We start from the raw sequence: 2,500 nt of genomic DNA on the forward strand, positions 1-2,500 counted from the left end.
TGTTGTACCTTAACCTAACCCATGTTGTACCTTAACCTAACCCATGTTGTACCTTAACCTAACCCATGTTGTACCTTAACCTAACCATGTTGTACCTTAACCCTAACCCATGTTGTACCTTAACCTAACCCATGTTGTACCTTAACCTAACCCATGTTGTGCCTTAACCTAACCCATGTTTGTGCCTTAACCTAACCCATGTTGTGCCTTTAACCTAACCCATGTTGTGCCTTAACCTAACCCATGTTGTGCCTTAACCTAACCCATGTTGTGCCTTAACCTAACCCATGTTGTGCCTTAACCTAACCCATGTTGTGCCTTAACCTAACCCACGTTGTGCCTTAACCTAACCCACGTTGTGCCTTAACCTAACCCATGTTGTGCTTAACCTAACCCATGTTGTGCCTTAACCTAACCCATGTTGTGCCTTAACCTAACCCATGTTGTGCCTTAACCTAACCCATGTTGTGCCTTAACCTAACCCATGTTGTGCCTTAACCTAACCCACGTTGTGCCTTAACCTAACCCACGTTGTGCCTTAACCTAACCCACGTTGTGCCTTAACCTAAACCCACGTTGTGCCTTAACCTAACCCACGTTGTGCCTTAACCTAACCCATGTTGTGCCTTAACCTAACCCATGTTGTGCCTTAACCTAACCCATGTTGTGCCTTAACCTAACCCACGTTGTGCCTTAACCTAACCCACGTTGTGCCTTAACCTAACCCACGTTGTGCCTTAACCTAACCCACGTTGTGCCTTAACCTAACCCACGTTGTGCCTTAACCTAACCCACGTTGTGCCTTAACCTAACCCACGTTGTCCCCTTAAAGTAACCCACGTTGGTCCCCTAACGTAACCCACGTTGTCCCCTAACGTAACCCATGTTGTCGCCTAAACCTGCTCTGTAATTGTTATACGACTCGTTCAATTAGTGTAGTGTTGCCCACCCGCAACCCTCGCAATATAGTTCGCTACTCGCACTGCCCCGCTCCCCTGTGTATCGCTTCATGTTAAACACCTTGCAAGTCTTGCTGACTTTCCACATGCTCCTGCTGTACACTGTAATGTGGATGGCAGCAGGACGTACATGCCGCCCCTCCCCACGTCCCCACCTTGCCCCCCTGCCTTCGCAAGCTGGTTGGTGAGAAGTTTGCATGTTCAATGCCCTTCGCATGCGACGTACTCAGGCTACGTTGTGGTGCGGCCTGTGTCAACCGTCCGCTAATGTCGTACGCGTAACCACAATCTGTACTGCACATTCGTCCTTATGTACCGAATGATACATCGTGGCACATGTGTGACCGTACAACGACTGCGCCCAAAAACGGCGGACCATACAGTGCAAATATTGTGCACGCAGCTACGTGTCGTCTCCCTATGAGAGCTGGATTGCAGTGTGGTACGCCATAGAGACGTGTGGGGAGGAACGGACGCCGTGGATGGCGATCAGCATGAGCTGTCTGTTGATGTATTCGGACCTAGTCGTCTCTCCTCACACACCGTGATGGCATGGTGCACCGCGTTCCATATCTGCGACATGCTACAGAGGCCGGTTGACAGTCGTTCGAGCAATGGACATCGCATACGTACGGGGGCCACCTTCCACGTATTGTCTAGGCGTGCACATTTTGTTGCGTGTATGTGGGCAGACGTAGTGTGGCGTGACACCTGACACAGGCATGCAATAATCGTTGAAGTTGCAAATGGCGATGGACGCCTGCGTTTTCTGGTGAAGTTACGCAAATGAACAAATGGTAACCTGTTGTGGTGCGGTTGTTCTCGCTAGGGGTGAATCGGTGATGGCGACGATAGGTTGAGGTACGAACCGGTTGTTCCAGCGATACCCACCATGCCGACGAAACTGAACGGCATCTGGGTGTGAAGCGATACGCGGCGGTGGCTGGGTGGGACCGTCCCCGGCCGGTGAGGGGGCGCCTCCCGGCGTGCTGGCCGCGCGGTGCGTGGGCGCACGCGCTACAGCCGGCTGGTGGGGGCGGCCAGTGGCAGGCGCGCCGGCCGACGGACGCGGCAGGCGTCGCAGCTGCGCGCCGGCGCACCCTGCGCGCGGCGCCGTGCGGCCAAAGTAGGTCCTCGCGGGCCCGGTGCGAAGCGCGGTGGACATCTTCAGTGTGCTGGTCCGATTGAGGACTGTGTGCGTTGAGGATGCGCCGCCGCCCGGCGCTCGGCGCCGCGACGCCGTCTGCTGCTCGGTCGCCCCAGCGGTTCTCGCTGGTGGTTTGTATCGCAGCTGTGCGGATGTGTTGGCGCGTGCGCTGTGCTGGGAGAGTTCGCTTCGGCACCCAAGTGGGGCTTTTGTCCTTCTGTGGCGCTGGCGTTGGAGCTGCCGGTCACCGTAGGTGGCGCGTGTTGTCTCCCGCCGGCAATGCCACGACAGCACGCTCCCGGGCCTCTGTCGGCAGCGGCAAGCTCAGTTGGGAGCACGGGTGGTCGCACCGAAAGCGTCTACTCGCCTAACTCCGGGCGATTGCGCCTCTCTC

Source organism: Schistocerca piceifrons, unplaced genomic scaffold (assembly GCF_021461385.2).
Source record: "Schistocerca piceifrons isolate TAMUIC-IGC-003096 unplaced genomic scaffold, iqSchPice1.1 HiC_scaffold_1304, whole genome shotgun sequence".
NCBI lineage: Eukaryota > Metazoa > Arthropoda > Insecta > Orthoptera > Acrididae > Schistocerca > Schistocerca piceifrons.